Genomic DNA, 19,586 nt, shown 5'->3' with positions numbered 1-19,586 from the left:
GGAGCAAAAACAACCCGAGGGGCCTAAGTCAAAGTATAAGAAACAACCCATTAGACAAAACTCTAAGCTAAATCGTGACAATTCTATTGAAAAGGCTTACATTGGTCAACTAGAAAGTGAAATTGACAGATTGCAATCAACGGTTGAATTATTTAAAAAATCCCAACAAAAGGGTATGTGTACTGAAAAACCTTTACTGGAACAACAAATTAGCAACAACTCTTACATCAGAGAACAACAATCAGTAGGTCCATCTCATTTTGAACAAACAACTGCTCACCATACAAACATTGAAATAAAATTTCTTGAACAAAGAATGAGAGCAATGGAGACCCACATGTCACAGAGCATGCAAATCATACAATTACAACAAACACAACTTATGATGCAAGTGCAGGCTCAGCAACATCAACAAAACATGTATCATATGCAAACGTATCAACACCTTCCGCCAAAGCCACCGGCGTATGTTCATATGCAGCCAGTCCATCCGCTTCATACCAACATTAATCAACATGGTTTTCACCCAAATTATGGGATCAACCCACACATTCATAGTCAATTTGCACAACCTATGCAACTTCCAAACAATGTGATTGGTCAGCCACATGTAAATAGACACTTTATACATCCTGGACACTACAATCAAGGGGTAAATAACTCAAACCATAGATACTCCACAGTACAGGAAGTACAAAATAGCCATAGATCTCAAGGTATAAATCCAATCAAACGACCTATGCAGGCTTATACAAAACAACAATATAAATCTGAGGAAAAACCAGCAGAAATAGATGTGAGATATAACAAAACAATAGATAAAACACCAGATATTCATGACATAGAACAATCAGATATCAGCCACTCAGGACAAAATATCTCAGATTTAGATACAAATGTTCCCTTAGAAAGGAAGTTGTTAACACTGCAAGAAAACATGCAGGATGAAACTCACAAGCCTGATATACTCAACTCATTCTCAATTCATGATAATAATCAAAGAGAGGTAATTACTGTTGAAGCTGATATACACAACTCATTCTCAACTCATGATAATAATCAAAGGGAGGTTATTACTGTTGAAGCCAATGTGCACACAAACACTTGCAACTCAGGAAAAGACCAAACTAATGCTTCCAACCATTTTTTAGAAACAACCCTGTCTCGCAAGAAACCGCCAGAACTCCTACTTATAGAGGAAGTGATCTCAAATCGGGATTAAAACTAGCAACGTGTAACATCGAAGGCATCTCATCAAATTCTGCCTTCTCAGACTTTTTGGGCTCAAATTATGATATCATATGTATTCAAGAGCATTGGCTCTATGACTTTCAAGTGCATAATTTCGACAAATTCTTCCAAGATAAAGTATCTTTTGTTCGTTGTTCAGACACCTATGAACAGATTTCTGGATTCAACTTGCCAAGAGGGAAAGGGGGTGTAGGAATTGTATGGTCGTCTTCAATTTCTGGTAAAGTCACTAAAATTGATGAAGGAAATGAAAGAATCATTGGCATTTTAGTCAACTCAGATCCAAAGATATGTCTTATTTGCGTATACCTCCCAACGAACAATGCGTCGGTCAACTCTGTTGTGGAATACGGAGAATGTCTCGATATTTTAGATTTTATAATAAACAACTATAGTGATACCCATAGAATTGTAATAGCCGGTGACCTGAACGGAACACTTCTAAAGCCTAGGGCTGGTAATAAACATGACGTGTGCATCCATTCATTTGTTAGAGACCACAAACTTATTGTGACAGGAGCAACAAAACACACATTTATGCAACACTCAGGGGCTGGATCTTCACAAATTGATTACATCTTGTCTCCACACAAAGATCTGATACAGGACTACATTATTCATGAAAAGCATGCCACAAATCTCTCTAGCCATACCATTGTGTCTGCTGTCATTAACATAAGCTTTGCCTCAATTCAAAGACCGAGACAACAGTCTTCAGCAATTTGGAAATATCAATGGGAGAAAATGGATATTCATACTTTTCAGAACACTCTTCGTCTTGAACTTGAAAACAATTATAGCAAAATAAGCTCAGATCCAACTATTGAAATATTAATGTCAATCTTGCAAAAAGCCACAAAAGCATCAACGCCAAGGAAGATTATCTATCTTAAAGGCCCAAAGTGGAAGGCCTCACCAGCAGCGAGAATGTTGATAACTAACTGTCACAAATTGTACAGAGAGTGGTGCGAAAAAGGAAAGCCAGAGGGCCCACTTAAACAGACAAGGTGGCATTTTGTCTCCATTACTGTATAAAATTTATAACAACAATTTACTGATGGAATTACAGGAAACAAGACTAGGTTTCAGGATGGGCAATGTTTATCTGGGATGTCCTACATGTGCGGACGATATCGCTCTCTTGTCCTCAAATCCAAACGAACTACAATGTATGTTATCAATCTTACATAGACATGCTGTGCAAGACAGAGTTTCAATTCACCCCAAAAAGACCAAAGCAGTGGTTTTTAGTAAATCAAATAGTATTAAGTCTACATTATCTTGGAAACTTGGTGACTCTGATATTTCGCCATCCAATCAAACTGTGCATTTGGGAATTCTTAGATCTGAGCTTAAAGAAAATAATCTGAATTTAGAGGATCGTATTAGTCTAGCAAGGAGGACTATGTATGCATTGATTAGCACAGGACTACATGGCTCTAATGGAATCAATCCCATCGTTGCCTACAAAATATATAAGTCTTACATACTGCCAAAGCTTCTGTTTGGGTTAGAAGTGTTGCCACTGAACAAATCACAAATAGACATTTTAAGGAAATTTCATATTTCAAATTTACGTCGATTCCAATCATTGCCGACACGTACAGCAATAGAAATAGTTTACTTATTACTTGGTGCATTACCTGTAGAGGCAGAGTTGCATAAAAGACACTTAAGCCTTCTATATAACATTATCTCCTGTAATAACTCTACTCTGAAGAACCTCATGATGAGACAATTGGCTGTAAACGGTGAAAATCAAGAAAGCTTTTTTGGTCGAATACAGGATATTCTTGAACAGTACAAGTTGCCGAAAATTTATACTCTAATGGCAGAACAACCTTCAAAATTAGCGTTCAAACATCAATGTAAAAGTGCAATCCAGAAAACATGGACTAATATATTAGTGGCTGAGTCTGTCAAAAAATCAACTCTGAAATATATCAATACAAAAGATTTGGCTGTTGGAAAGCCCCATATAATATGGAAATCGTTGCGTTCTATGGTATCTGAGGTTAAAATGGGCATTACAAAAGCCAGAATGCTTACTGGAACATTTATGACACAAGTTATCAAACACAAGTACAACATAGAACATTCAGATCAGATTTGTAAACTGTGCACAATATATTCCGAAGATCTAATGCACATCATTCTTGATTGTCCCGCCTTATTTTCAACTAGACAAATATATTATAACCGTCTCAAAATAGAGGTTATCAATGTGATTGGTGAAAGCAAGTGGTCCGAGCTATTTGGAAACAAAGATGCGATTCTTCTGCTAATTTTAGACTGTACAAATTTTAGCAAATATTTTAGTGTGGATCAACAAAATGCTATTACAAAGTTATCAAGTGTGTTATGTCATCAACTATATTTATTGAGACTGAAACTGCTAGAAAAGACAGCAAAAGTGCCCAATAAACAATGTGGTAGTGATACATGTAAATGAACAGTGACCTTATAAATCTGATTGCTGGAGATATTGGCAATGTAGTCTTTTAAAATTTAAAATTAACCATATAAAATTCCACCAAAGACAATTTAAATAACTTTTTTTGATTTTGAAAAAATTAATTGATAAAAGTGGAAAAGTGGGTCGTGTATGCTTGTGTATATATAAAACATTCTGTGAGGAGAATTGGAGATATGTAGATAGTGTAAATAACATTCATGACAAGATATTCTTGGTGTTCCTTAAAGGAAGGCAATACAAACAGAAGAAGAAGGTACGAGTTTCTATGTGAAAGCTTGAGCTGATAAAAATCGGGTACGAGTTGGTCGAGTATGTGCTGTCAAAGGTACGAGTTGGCACTGATCTACAATTTCATAATTTCTTTATTTGGCGGGAATTCTACTTTCGTTTTATCACATGTGTCGAAAGTATTACTAACTTTATACAGTAACTAACAGTAACAAGTGACATGTATCAATACATAAATGTAGTGTGCAAACATTTTTGAAATAGAACCCAATGAGGTAAATTGTATAAAATCTAAGTTTCACTTCGTACACGAAAACATACTGTAGTACGTGTACATTCATCAATAATTTCATGATTCAAAACAAAAACCACAGGCACTTGTTTCTATCCATTGGAAGACCCACTATCAACGTATATTTAATATACGTTGTTAGTGGGTCTGGGTCTTCCAATGCCTTTGACAAAATCCATAAAGGAAATTATCATCATAAACAGCTTCGACCCCATTTGGACCCTTCGTTGATCTTCGTTTCTATCTGAGACTACTATAACACATGTGTTATGTGTTATAGTAGTCTCAGTTTCTATAGACTATACTTTTATTACTAAATCATGAATGATCGAGTACTTTTAAAAAACCAAGTGACATGCCAGAGACATATATACACATATGTGTCTCTGGACATTCTAAGAGATGAGTATTTTGGCAAAAATGGATGTGTTAAAAACATGAAATTCATTGTGACATACATGAGGAAGTGCCGATGTTTTCCCTCAGTCTATTGTCCACATGGGTCACAGTTGCTACCAGAGGGAACACCTAAATGATTTAACCAACTAAATTTATTTATACACTACAGAACTTGTAATGTCACAAAGTATATCATCATCTCATGGGTTTTCGTTATATTAAGAATGCATTATGACATCATGATTTCCATTGAAAAAGCATGCATAGTACATGTAGTAGGAAAACAAATGACGTACGAAACTAATGATTTGACCATACATTCTTTCATAATTTAAGTTCCAAATGGAAGTAATATTATGTATTATTAATTAACTACTCTGTTATCATGGTTATTGGACTTAATATGATGAAAACTGCCTTTGCAATATAAGGTGGAAACTCGGCCAATACAGAATAACTCGGCCAAGATAGATTTTTTTCTGTATTGGCCGAGTTGACACAAATGCAGGATTTCGGAACGTCTACATGGGACAAGACCCCTAAAGGACCTTGAGATGAGGAACACAGATTTTTGACTCTCATTAAAAAATTAGTCCGCCATGCATATGTGGAAGCTGTGATTTTAAAAATTGACATAAATGAACTAGGACTGGTGTTTTATAGAGCTGATGTGATGTGAAAAAAAGTAAACAAAAATAAACCTGATCAAAAAATTACAAAGGACATATTTTTTAATAATTTTTATGGTCAGAATTTTGGGATTATTTCCTGTGGAGAGTGACATTTTTCACTATCTTTCGGGGTTGGGCACTTGACGGGGAAACGAATCACACTTGCCACCCCGATAATCGCACCACATGTGTCCAAGTGTCTCAGCTTCAAAACGAGCTATCATACATATCCAAGTTTACGATATGGCCTGAGCAACAGAAGAAAACGTTAACATTATGGCCTATGGAGAATCTAATGCGCATATTGACCCACATGTAGTTTTTATATCGAAAGTCTCGATAAACACAAACTGAAAGTAAACAGTTGTTTGGAAGACGCAGTTCTCATTTAGTCATCTGAAACATGCTGTAAAGTTCAGTATGGTATATATTTCGGGCTAAAGACGGTAACATTAATTTAAAAAGCATTTTGAAAGCAAACGATGGAATTATTTCAGGTTTGGGGAACGAGTAGATTATCACAAAGTTCATTTCTTGACGACCTCATAAATTTCACGATGGTATAAATACTACAAATTAACTGGTTACTTTCCCTTTTTAGCTCACCTGGCCTAAAAGGCCATGTGAGCTTTTCTCATCACTTGGCGTCCGTCGTCGTCGTCTGTCGTCGTTAACAATTTTTCAAACATCTTCTCCTCTGAAACTACTGAATGGATTTGAATGAAACTTAAAATAATTGTTCCTTAGATTATCCTGCACAAAGTGTGTGCTTCGATTTTTGATCCGTCAAAAAACATGGCCGCCGTTACTTAAAATAGAACATAGGGGTCAAATGCAGTTTTTGGCTTATATCTCAAAAACAGAAGCATTTAGAGCAAATCTGACATGGGGTCAAAATGTTCATTAGGTCAAGATCTATCAGCCCAGAAATTTTCAGATGAATCAAACAAACCATTGTTGGGTTTCTGCCACTTAATTGGTAATTTTAAGGAAATTTTGCAGTTTTTGGTCATTATCTTGAATATTATTATAGATGAAGATAAACTGTAAACAGCAAAAATGATCAGCAAAGTAAGATCTACAAATAAGTTAAATATGACCCCAAAATTGTCAATTGACCCCTTAAGGGGTTATTGTCCTTTAATGACAATTTTTCACAATTTGTTCATCATATTTGCTAACTTTAAAAAATCTTCTCCTCTGAAACTACTGAATGGATTTGGATGAAACTTAGCATGATAGTTCCTTAGATTATCCTGCTCAAAGTGTGTGCTTCGATTTTTGATCCGTCAAAAAACATGGCCGCCCTTACTTTAAATAGAACATAGGGGTCAAATGCAGTTTTTGGCTTATATCTCAAAAACGGAAGCATTTAGAGCAAATCTGACATGGGGTCAAAATGTTCATTAGGTCAAGATCTATCAGCCCAGAAATTTTCAGATGAATCAAACAAACCATTGTTGGGTTGCTGCCACTTAATTGGTAATTTTAAGGAAATTTTGCAGTTTTTGGTCATTATCTTGAATATTATTATAGATGAAGATAAACTGTAAACAGCAAAAATGATCAGCAAAGTAAGATCTACAAATAGGTTAATATGACCAAAATTGTCAATTGACCCCTTAAGGGGTTATTGTCCTTTAATGACAATTTTTCACAATTTGATCATCATATTTGCTAACTTTAAAAAATCTTCTCCTCTGAAACTACTGAATGGATTTGGATGAAACTTAGCATGATAGTTCCTTAGATTATCCTGCTCAAAGTGTGTGCTTCGATTTTTGATCCGTCAAAAAACATGGCCGCCCTTACTTTAAATAGAACATAGGGGTCAAATGCAGTTTTTGGCTTATATCTCAAAAACGAAAGCATTTAGAGCAAATCTGACAAGGGGTCAAAATGTTCATTAGGTCAAGATCTATCAGCCCTGAAATTTTCAGACGAATCAAACAAACCATTGTTGGGTTGCTGCCACTTAATTGGTAATTTTAAGGAAATTTTGCAGTTTTTGGTCATTATCTTGAATATCATTATAGATAAAGATAAACTGTAAACAGCAAAAATGATCAGCAAAGTAAGATCTACAAATAAGTTAAATATGACCAAAATTGTCAATTGACCCCTTAAGGGGTTATTGTCCTTGAAGAATTGTTAGCTGTACATGTTTGCCTGGCATGGTTCAATATGTTCAATAAGGCATTGTTTACCAGGTGAGCGATTCAGGCTCTTGAGAGCCTCTTGTTTTTGTAAACTGTCATTTATTTTTAAACCCGAAACAGGCATATATATATATATATATGCATTCTGTAATTATGCAAATCTTCGTTCTTTAATCATTTGGCTTATGGATAGTTGTATCATTTCAACTCCTACATTATTTTTTTTAATTTATTCAATTAGTTTCTGCATAACACATGCACGACATGCAATGGCAGTACCTTTCCCAATTACTATTTATGTGTTGCCTTTAAATTAAAATTGTAACACTCTATAGTGACTTGAAAGGGTAGAAAAATTCATCCGATGAGAAAATGCTGAAGACACCTGGAAACAGCACCAAATCATTAAGTCTCCCAAACAAAGTCCGCAGGGTTTCTCCAAAACCGCTTGTCAGATTTACTTAGGGGTTCATAGAATGTTAGACTAATATGTCTAGGTGAGCCATCAATCTTTCGTTTGTGCATTTGGGTCTATTAGGGGGTATTTTGGGGGGCAGAAATAAGGGAGGGGTTTACTATAGAACCCTATGGGATTTTTTTTTATAAATTTTTCAAATGAATATAACTTGAAAACTGTAAGTGATAAACACACGCAATCTTCAGAAATGATCATAGGACAATAAAACAATTCACATGAAATATAGGGTGAGTCCATGGGGGGTCATCCCCACGCCATTCAATTTGAGAATATGCTATTATCTTGTAAACAGTCCAGATTCCCACCCCTAAACCATATATATTCTTGAATAGGACGACAAAACAAATCAAACGTAATTTAAGGGAAGTCCCATGGGTTTTTCCCCACCCCGTTCAATTTGAGAATGTACTATTATCTTGTAAATGGTCCAGATCCCCACCCCTAAACCATATATATTCTTGAATGTGGGACGATAAAACAAATCAAATGAAATTAAATGGAAGTCCCGGGGGTCATCCCCACCCCGTTCAATTTTAGAATGTGCTATTATCTTGTAAACGGTCCAGATCCCCACCCCTAAACCATATATATATTCTTGGAGGGGACAATAAAACAAATGAAATGAAATAAAAGGAAAGTCCCTAGGGGTCACCCCACCCCCTCTTGTTTGAAAACTTGTAAACGGTCAACATCCCCACCCCTAAACTATATATATTCTTGTAAGGGACAATAAAACTAATCAAATAAAATTAAATGGAAGTTCCTGGGGGTCACCCCCCCACCCCACCCCCCGTTCTATTTGAGAATGTACTATTATCTTGTAAATGGTCCAGATCCCCACCCCTAAACCATATATATTCTTGTAGGGGACAATAACACAAATGAAATGAGATAAAAGGGAAGTCCTGAGGGGGTCATCCCACCCCCTCTTGTTTGAAAACTTGTAAACGGTCAACATCCCACCCCCTAAACCATATATATTCTTGTAGGGGACAATAAAACAAATAAAATTAAATAAAAGGGAAGTCCCTAAGGGGTCACCCCACCCCACTCTTGTTTGAATACTTTGAATAAATGGTGGAGATCCCCACCAGTAAGCCATATATATTCTTGTATGGGACAAAAAATCAAATCAAATGAACATGGGACCATATGAATGGTGAGTTATGGGAGCTTTGTTTGGGAGACTTCGTAACAGCATCCTGTTACAATTACTTCTTGTTATATATTGCTTCTAATAAAAAGAAACCGAGATTTGGATAGTTCCACTTCAAGGTAAAAATATTTACCTCTTGTGAAATGAAATTAAAAAAATTTGTAACACTGTAGTTAATTAATAAAGATACTATTACGTGTATTTCTGTATTGGCCTTGTTATTTGTCCTCGGCCAGCTGTATTGGCCTTGGACCAATAACAAGGACAATACAGAAATACTTACGTAATAATATCATAATATTATTTCCACTGGAACAGTATACAATTATGGCCCGTTGAAAAGGTGAATATCCAAAATTGTCAACACGAGAAGGTTATTTCACTGAGGGCGCAGCCCGAAGTGAAATAACTTTTAAGGGTTGACAATTTTGGATATTCACCTTTTCAACGGGCCACAATTGTTTTATTATACCAAACTAACAGTGGAAAGGCCTTTCGAAAACTTTCAATATATTTTTTACATAACAAAATCAAAGACAAACTGACGTTTGAAAATACATTTGTGTTCTAGAATTTCTAGAATGTACAACAAAGGTAGAATCTTTTTGTAAAATATTGATGGCCCTAAAAAGGACTGTTACTCTATAAGAGCTATCATCAGCTGCTGGCAGTCTATTCATGTCCAATGCCTTATTTCCTCGTCTCTCGGTGAGCTTCCAGTGTAACGTGAACGCTGCCATTTTGTTTATTTACGTCTATGACGTCATTTTTAGGGGAGATAACTCAAGTACAAATCAACAAACTCAAAAGGTTATTCGCCGGTGAATAATAGGGTTATTAACCGCTGGTGGAAATTTTTAGGGTTATTCATCCTTCCTTGCATTAATTGAATGAAAAAAACAACTGAATTATTCCATGTCGCGTGATAATGTTTCACCCAATAGAATTGTTTAAAATATATGAAAGGTATAATAATAGTATTTGTTCCATACAAAATAAAGTCATTTCCAATAGGTACAGATATTATTGCATTGTTTATAACAGTTACAGTTTCTAAGGAGAACACCTGTTCGCTGGAACAAGTGTTTGTTGAAAGTACTACAGAAGAAGATCATATCCATCTATATTTCCTTATTCCCACACTTACTGAATCAGTCACAACTATGACTTAGTATTACCAAGATTATGTGCTGTTGGTTGCATGTGTGGGATATTTACAATTTAAAAGAAATCAACTTTTCACCAATATTACCTACATTGGTGAACAGAAATAAATAATATATTATATATATTGAAGTGAATTAATTAAATTATTTTTTGGAAATATTGGAACTTTTCCAATTCTTAAAGCACTTGGCTAGCAATCAGAAAAAGGACACTGTTTTAGCTACTATTTCAGTGACAAATGTATATAATATATATATATTATATAGCCAGCTGACATGATCCCTCCTCTTTAATGCCAATCATAATAGTGTATTTTCATATTAACACATCAACATGATTAACGTCTTTTGACTCAGGATTATACAATTTTTCAACAGGTTTCTTTCTCTATAGTTGGGCATCCTGTTAATTGTACTCAGTCATTAAAGTGCTCACAAAAAAGTAAAATCAAACATATAATCAGAGCAATTACAAATGTAAGGGGCAAAATTTGCAATTCTCCAATGATTTTGTAGTCTATGGAAACAAGAGGCAGAAAAATTTCATACAAAATTGTACCCATTGCAAGCATGGTTGGATGTTTGACCACTGATTATGGAACCTGTCCAGGGCCAAAAGTCGGTAACATGAAAAAAGTTTATTGTCCAAATTAAATTACAACTGACCCCATGACTGAGTTTATACAAAACATAACAAACCACTCAATACACAAACTTTGACCTTATTAGTATTAGATATAATTTACTTTATATATGTCAATGTTAATATTTACTTCTGCGTGTACAATTCATACATTTATACATTCTTGTATATGGTTAACATTAATATTAAATGGGAATTTCTTTAATACAATTATAGACCTAGATGTAAATGGCAGATTTAATGCTTTATCTATATATAGATATATAACATTTTAAGTTAATTCTGCATGTATAATTGATACATTTGTACATATGGTAAACATAATATTAAATGTGAATGTTATTAAATAAAATTATGGACATATGACAGATTTAATAATGAGGGGGGGGGGGGGGGGGGGGGGCAAGGGGGGTCCCAATAACAGCAAAACAGCAAATTGATTTGGCTCATAACAGATAACAAGGAATTAAAATGGACAAAAACAGATAACAGTAAATGAAATATTAAAATAATTCGGTCTTTGACAAATCAGTATTTCTTATTACAGATATAATCCTTTGTAATGCATTCCATTTTTTCTATGACTATGTTTTTAGTATTAATTTATGTATGTAGAATGTGTTTAAGTTACTACTCAATATATTATGATATTTTTTTATACGCTCGTTTACGGAACGTATTATGGTATACTGTTGTCAACATGTCGGACATTTACTCAAAAACTCTTTAACCAATTTGCATTAAACTTTGGGAAATTGTTTATATCTATTGACGTGCGCTCCCTTGTTGTTTTTTTTTTTATAAATTTTAGATTTTAAGTTTCTGGGTAATGGGTTTTTATTCATAAAAAAATGTGTTTTTTCAGTTTTCTGATAATATCTCAAAAATGCTTTCACAAAGCAAGGAATTTTGGTGAATTGTTTATATCTATTAACATGAGGTCACTTTCAATTTTTTTAAATTTTAGATTTTACGTTTGCGAGTTAACAGGTTTTATTAATGAAAAAGGGGTGATTTTCCAGTTTTCAGACATTAACACAAAAATGTTGTCAGCAGTTCTTATGAAACTTTGCTGAAATGTTTATATCTATTGTTGTAAACTCCCTTTCGATTTTTATTAATTTTAGATTTTATGTTATTGAGTTAAGGGATTTTATTCATTAGAAAAAGGTGGTATTTTCTAGTTTTCAAAAAATAACTCAAATATGCTTTCAGCAGTTCTCATGAAACGTTGGTGTATTCTTTATATATATTGACTGAAGCTCCCTTTTTTGCTAATAAAAAAAAAATGACCTAAAAGAGTTTGAATATTCTGACTTTTTCTAAATGACAATTTAATGAGGTGTGCAAATTTTTCTTAATAAGACTATGAGGCAATGTGATATATAGGTTAGCAAAATCAAAAGCACCAATTATAAGCATGCAATTTATCAAGTACTTCGAACGAATTTTGACACTCCAAAAGCAATTTATTCCACTATTTTCAAAGGCCTTATTTGAACAATTTTTTATCAGCTGAGCTTTTTGATTGTACCAAGTGTACTAGTAAGCAGAATACATAGTTTAGAAGGGAAACAATGGCTTGAAACGAAACTTGGAAAATATTTGTTTGTAATGAGTTATGTGCAGCTTTTGACCCAAGTACATGGTTCGAAATTTCATTGTACAATGCATTTGGTTCTGCTTTGAAAAGAATCACAGAGCTGAGTCTATGTACCATATTATATAAAAGGTTAACTGGTTGTTAGGACCTAGTCCTTAATTGAGATCCTTGTCAGATATTCCTGGCCATATGTTTTCCTTTTTGTCATATTAAGAATTGTTTTAATTTAATATGTTCGTACGGGAAACAAGGAACATTATTCTCATACAAAAAATTAAGGAAACAATGGCTTGAAACGAAACTTGGAAAATATTTGTTTGTAATGAGTTATGTGCAGCTTTTGACCCAAGTACATGGTTCAAAATTTCATTGTACAATGCATTTGGTTCTGCTTTGAAAAGAATCACAGAGCTGAGTCTATGTACCATATTATATAAAAGGTTAACTGGTTGTTAGGACCTAGTCCTTAATTGAGATCCTTGTCAGATATTCCTGGCCATATGTTTTCCTTTTTGTCATATTAAGAATTGTTTTAATTTAATATGTTCGTATGGGAAACAAGGAACATTATTCTCATACAAAAAATTAAGATAATTCTAAATACACATTCATAAAAAAATGGAATTTATTACAAAGGATAATCATAAGATATACTTGAATTGTCCTGGACCTCACTTCTGTAATGGGTAAATGTTAACGGAATCCTATGAATACGGGACAAACATTAGTAGTGGTAGACTCCAATGATCTTCAATTTATACCGAATATTGACTGTCAAAAAAAATTGCTAACACTCCAATTTTCAATAACAGTTAACAGCAAATACATTATCACAATAACAGATAACAAAAAAACTAATAGCCCAATAACAGCTAACAAAGAATAAGACAATAACAGCTAAGGGAGCTACCATTTGATTTTTATGGGGGGGCTAGGATGAAAAATTTTGTCCTGCATTTTTTTTTAGCTGTAATCTCTGTCCTGCCTTTTTATTTTTCACTCTGTTCGGTCCTGCCTTTTTTTTTTTAGTTTATCCTGACTTTTTTCTACCTAAATTGTCGTCCTGACTTTTTTTTTCTGCAAGTGTCTGATCCTGCCTTTTTTTTTTTACTCAAAACTCCTGTCCTGCCTATTTTTTTCAAATTTCATCCTAGCCCCCCCATAAAAATCAAATGGTAACTCCCTAACAGCAAATATATTTTCAAAATAACAGATAACAAAGAATTAAATTACCCCATAACAGCATAACAGTTAAACCCCTTGCCCCCCCTCAATAATTTATCTGTATATGCTACATATGACATTTTTAAAATGATGTAACTTATGGTCAGATCATACATGTTTTTGTATGTTGTATGAATGTGTCCTATGCATGTTTTTTCAATGGAAATTGTGAAGTTCCAATGCATTCTTAATAATTCTTAATTCTTAAACCCATTGGATGAGGATAACCTTATGAAATGAAGTCATTTTATTTGTATGGTGACCACTTACTTCTTTTACCATCTTAATAAACCAAAGGCAACTAGTGCTTTTATGTATTTTATCGTACAGTGAATACAATATTTTGAAAAAATTCTCAAAAATTTCTTTTTCGCCTACAGGTATATGTAAAATTATTTCATACTCTGCTTCATTCCTCAGTTTGGGAAATATGTCTAATAGATACTGTATTTTAGAGTTCATGTCTGGAGAATAGCAGAAAAGGTACAAAAATGTATCAAAATTCATAGGTACTTGGAAACAGTTTCAGCCCTCTCCCTTGTTTTCAAAGTCTGTTATTTTTTTTCTGTTAAATTCCGTTATTTTCGCGGTTCTTTATACTATGAACATACGTATCCTTTAAATAAAGTGTATTTGCTATTTATAAAATACTAGAACACACCCGTGATATCACGGGTCCGTGACTGAATTAAAGTATATAACTATGCGCAAGCCTTCTTTTAGTATTAGTATTGTCATCTGATAAAGTCATGCCGATTATAAGATACACAGTATTTCTCTGCTTTCAAGTCTTTCTGTTTGAACCCGTCGAACTGAAACAATAATATTAATAATTTGGAAAACAAAAGGTCCTGGAATGGAGTATTTTTTAATCAACAGCATTGTCCTATATATATAAGTTATAAATAAAGTTGAATTCTTTGCTTCGCTGTTTTACGTCATGCCCACTAACAAATTGAAAACTGTACCTATACGCCTTATTTTTAGTCCAGATTTTTAGTATTCGTATTGTTATCTTAGAAAGTCTTACTGATTAAAATACTACAATAGGTAACAATTTGACAATTTAGTAGTGTCAACCCTGTGGTTATGACCCGTGTATATAGCATATTAATCCTGAATACAACGTTTGGTGGTGCGCCTGTCAGATGCGGAACGTACAGATAAGGTAATAGGTAACAGGTGAATATACTATTAAGGTATCGGTAGCGGACTCGACCCGGAACTTCTTAATTATTGGCAATATTAATTACGTGGAAAACAAAAGGGCCTGGAGTGGTGTAATTTTTAATCTACACCTTTGTACTATATTAGTTATATACAAAGTTGAATTCTGTGATTCGTCGTTTTTACGTGATGACGGCTGACAAATTGGACCTCGTAATTTTAGTATTATAGATTTATTATTTTTTGTAAAATATTTTATGTCTGGAGAATTTAAGAAATGATATCAAACGTCATATAGGTACACGGAGACATGAAAATATTTTTAAGCCCTCTCTCTTTTTTAAACATAAATTTCCAATGATAAAAAAAAAAATATAAAATTTAAATAAAAGAGCATATATATTTTGCCTGTAACTAAAGCACTTTTGCATACAGTTTAAAAGGGGGTTGAATTTCTCAGCACCTGTCAATTTCTTTAAAATTAAGACAAGAAAGCTATGAATGCTAGTAAATTTAACTGAGAATATCAATGGGCCCAAGAAAAACATGGGGTTTAAGTCTTGAAATGCAAATCTGTTCATTTGACAGGCCTGATATATGTACAAAGGGAGATAATTGTAATACAGTGAGGGTTTTTCCCAAACAAATAAGAAGGTCATGTAAAAATGTAGGAATAATATTTAGGTAATGTCTGTCACTTTAATATTGATGTAATGAACTGATTGTAATGTATTATAAGCAATTTTACCTAAATTTACTTTCAAAAATTAATTTTCAAATGGATCATTTAAAGGATTATAGAACACCTTATTTAAGTTTATAAGATATGCTTTTAAAAATTATTAAAATAAATTTGAGTATATGACAGTTGGAATCCATTCATTTGATGTGTTTGAGCTTTTGATTTTACGATTTGATTAGGGTCCTTCTGTTACTTCCCATTTAGAATTTACCTATGAGTTCTGTATGTAAGTTAATTTTTTTGTAAGTACTAGTAAATTAATTTGTTTGATTGTCTTGGGATTTGTTTTCTTGTCCTAAAGTGGAAAATCACATATATATAAAGATAGTTCTCTCATCACTATAAAATCATGTAAATACAAAATAGTTTTAATACTAATATAGGTATTTGAAACTCAAACGTTTAGTAATAAAAATTGTTATTTTAGATAAATCAATAACTGAAAGCTTTGTAAATATATATAGTTCAAAAAGAATTTTAAAAAGAAGAAAAAATTGAAAGTAAATGATTCAAATTCAATATAACTGATTCATAGTTCAAAGTTTTGGCCTTAAAATCAGAGAAATTTTTCAGTGGTCAGGAAAATGTAAAATTTTTAGGACAGTTTTCTGAAAAATTAATAGTTGTGTGCCACCAATTGGCCACAGATATTTTTGCTGTACTTTCTTTATATACCATATATATATGTAGGACTCTAAAGTGCAATGGGGACGCTAAAATATGATGGTCACGCTAAAGTGTGATGGTCTTCACTAAAGTGCGATGCCTACACACACTAAAGTCCGATGGTCCACGAAAGTATAGACATAATAAACGTACTATGGATTATGACATGAACAGTCGTTTATACAAAAAAAATGAACATGCCGAAAACTAAATGTAGAATATTTTATTAACAATTTTAAACCAAATGTCCATGACTTACTTAATGGAAACCTTACCGTGCTTTGTTGACTGATTTAATAGTTTTTTTTCGGGTGCTAGAAGAAGTACTTGTGTCGTGCAGTCAACCATTTTACTATACAGATACAAAAGTATACACATAAGTATCCTTTATCCTGTTTCTATTAGAGGCAAAGGATACATTGAAATCATTGTTTATGTTGCAGTTTACTTTGCAGTCCCCATTGAAATATTGTTGATTTTATTGCAAATTGAAGTTGGTAAAATAAAGGTACATGTTTTCATGCTTAAATCATAAATTATTCGCTAAAACATTATTTTGTACATTGTAAGAAATACAACCTGTACTCGCTGTGAAAAAGGAGAAAGCTTGAAGAACATTGCATTTCTCTCTCATTTAGATTAAGATTTTAATAAATGAATGTTACACAATGAACGAATTTTGTATTTGTAATTTACGATGACGATTTTAAGAGTATGTGTTCACATAAGGGATAGACTGCATGTGAACTGCAAGCTACGCTAATTATCAAAATATTTGATAAGCCCGAATTTAAAAAAAATCATCCACAGCATATATAGATTTTTGTCACACCTAAATTACCATTTTAACAATTATCTCATGGTCGGTCTTTTAAATTAAGAAACAATCACTTAAGACTACCGATACATTATAAAGCCTATCACATATGTTATAAAACCTTTACTTAGCATACTTGCTTTTGTAAAAAAGACTATTTATAATCATCCATGTTCTTTAACGTTTTAAGCCCTTTAACATTACCCTTTTGGTCCATCACACTTTAGCGTGATATTCCATTGTACTTGAGCAAACAAACAACCCTCGCACTTTAAAGTGACACACCATCGTACTTTAGCGTAGACCATCGCACTTTAGCGTGACCATCGCACTTTAGAGTACCATCGCACTTTAGAGTCCTACATATATATATATATTCTTTTTCAACAAAATTGTCAATGGGCAAGGGGTGGCGCCACATATAAAATCATGAATAAAGGTCTTCAAATTTTAAATTTTTAAAAAAAATGGATGAAAAGTAAATATTTTCCTATTTTAGGTTAATATCTATAATATCATGAAGCAGATATATGCATCATTTTCTAAATTTGCTTTCAAATATATATTTAGCACTGCATAGGTCAGATAAAAAAAAGATGTGTGTTTCCTATTACATTATACATTTATATAAGCACTATTAAAGTTGGAATGTCTCTCCCATATATATATAGACTCAATTTAAAAAGAAAAAAGAAAAAAAGTAAGATAATTTAAAAAAAAACTACCTACATGTGTACCTACCCTTTTTAGCTCACCTGGCCCGAAGGGCCAAGTGAGCTTTTCCCATCACTTGGCGTCCGGCGTCCGGCATCGTCCTGCGTCCGTCGTCCGGCGTTAACTTTTACAAAAATCTTCTCCTCTGAAACTACTAGGCCAAATTAAACCAAACTTTGGCCACAATCATCATTGGGGTATCTAGTTTAAAAAATGTGTCCGGTGACCCAGCCAACTAACCAAGATGGCCGCCATGGCTAAAAATAGAACATAGGGGTAAAATGCAGTTTTTGGCTTATAACTCAAAAACCAAAGCATTTAGAGCAAATCTGACATGGGGTAAAATTGTTTATCAGGTCAAGATCTATCTGCCCTGAAATTTTCAGATAAATCGAACAACTCGTTGTTGGGTTGCTGCCCCTGAATTGGTAATTTTAAGAAAATTTTGCTGTTTTTGGTTATTATCTTGTATATTATTATAGATAGAGATAAACTGTAAACAGCAATAATGTTCAGCAAGGTAAGATTTACAAATAAGTCAACTTGACCGAAATGGTCAGTTGACCCCTTTAGGAGTTATTGCCCTTTATAGTCAATTTTTAACCATTTTTCGTAAATCTTAGTAATCTTTTAGAAAAATCTTCTCCTCTGAAACTAATGGGCCAAATTAAACCAAACTTGGCCACAATCATCTTTTGGGTTAGTAGTTTGAAAAATGTGTCCGATGACCAGGCCATCCAACCAAGATGGCCGCCATGGCTAAAAATAGAAAATGGGGTAAAATGCAGTTTTTGGCTTATAACTCAAAACCCAAAGCATTTAGAGCAAATCTGACAGGGGTAAAATTGTTTATCAGGTCAACATTTATCTGCTCAGAAATTTTTAGATGAATCGGACAACCCGTTGTTGGGTTGCTGACCCTGAATTGTTAGTTTTAAGGAAATTTTGCTGTTTTTGGTCATTATCTTGAATATTATTATTGATAGAGATAAACTGTAAACAACAATAATGTTCAGCAAAGTAAGATTTACAAATAAGTCAACATGACCGAAATGGTCAATTGACCTCCTTAGGAGTTATTGTTCTTTATAGTCAATTTTTAACAATTTTCATAAAATTTGTAAATTTTTACTAACATTTTCCACTGAAACTAATGGGCCAAGTTCATTATAGATAGAGATAATTTTAAGCAGCAAGAATGTTCAGTAAAGTAAGATGTACAAACACATCACCATCACCAAAACACAATTTTGTCATGAATCCATCTGCTTCCTTTAATATTCACATAGACCAAGGTGAGCGACACAGGCTCTTTAGAGCCTCTAGTTTAAATACTCTTCCAGATTTATTGCATATAAATAACCTTTGATTTGTCTATTTTTACTGATAAATTCCATGTGTCACAATAATTTGATAACCTACTTCAATAATTTTGTTTCAGTTTCAAATACAGATCATACCACACATGAATGTACAGGTTGTAAGACTTGTCACAACATGGAATCAGTATACAGGATAATCTAACTGCACAGAATCTTTTTAGTTTGTAAGTTTTATTTATAAGCTGCATGAGTTAAAAAATATTAGTTTAACTTTGTTCTATGATAATTTTACTTTTATCAAATATTCTACATCAGTATTTAAAAAAAGTGCTCTTTTAGGTGGTTTTTCCAGAAGTCTCAAAATCCAATTGAATTTCATTATTTTTTATCACGCAGTTTCAGATGCCAAGGG

At 33.3% G+C, this 19,586-nt stretch overlaps 1 protein-coding gene across 2 annotated transcripts in view; it reads left to right on the top strand.

The window, feature by feature from the left end:
• The first annotated feature begins 4,098 nt into the window (after positions 1-4,098).
• LOC139493536 (potassium voltage-gated channel subfamily KQT member 1-like) overlaps positions 4,099-19,586 on the top strand; it is a 99,183-nt gene continuing 83,695 nt past the window's right edge. For both annotated transcript variants that reach the window (XM_071282026.1, XM_071282027.1), the window contains exons 1-2: positions 4,099-4,230; positions 19,294-19,398. The gene's annotated coding sequence lies outside the window, so the exon portion shown is untranslated. The remainder of the gene's footprint in view (positions 4,231-19,293; positions 19,399-19,586) is intronic.

This window comes from Mytilus edulis, chromosome 10 (assembly GCF_963676685.1).
Source record: "Mytilus edulis chromosome 10, xbMytEdul2.2, whole genome shotgun sequence".
Taxonomy (NCBI): Eukaryota; Metazoa; Mollusca; class Bivalvia; order Mytilida; family Mytilidae; genus Mytilus; species Mytilus edulis.
This window is presented reverse-complemented; position numbering and strand designations above follow the sequence as displayed.